Raw genomic sequence first — 548 nt, forward strand, 5'->3', positions numbered from 1 at the left:
GGCTTCCATAATTGAAAGGTTTCACTGAATCTACTGAACTAAAGAAAAATATATTTTAATGCTTATACGCTTCAATCAATTCAGTATCAGACCATAGAACAAGGCTTATATCGTATCGGACAATGTGCATGTGGTTCAGTTCTAATATGCTGGACCATAGATGAAGACTGAAGAAGGATGTGCTGGACTGACAACATAGTAGCCAATCAAATAAAACCAAATATACCGCATTTTACCGACATTGGGAAGTGCCAGCCCTAGGAAAAAATTGAGTATAGTATTTATAGTCCAAGTGCCAAGTGGCACTTGAGAGACACTTATCGAAGAACGACTTGAGTGACTTTTGACACTTGAGGTAGAAGCCATTATATAGTTCCAACTCGAGAGTGACTTGGAAAAGTGGCTGTTAAGTGACGGACAATAGGTTTCTTATGATCGTCCGGTTGGTACCATTGGCATTTATCATAGATAACTCGGTAGTATCATAGATAACACTCTTGTGATTTTGACTAAATCTAATTTTCAATTCTCTGCCAAAGCGAATTCTG

The sequence above is a fragment of the Dendroctonus ponderosae genome, unplaced genomic scaffold, assembly GCF_020466585.1.
Source record: "Dendroctonus ponderosae isolate FM_Combo_2020 unplaced genomic scaffold, Dpon_F_20191213v2 Dpon_F_20191213_6, whole genome shotgun sequence".
NCBI classification, from domain to species: Eukaryota; Metazoa; Arthropoda; class Insecta; order Coleoptera; family Curculionidae; genus Dendroctonus; species Dendroctonus ponderosae.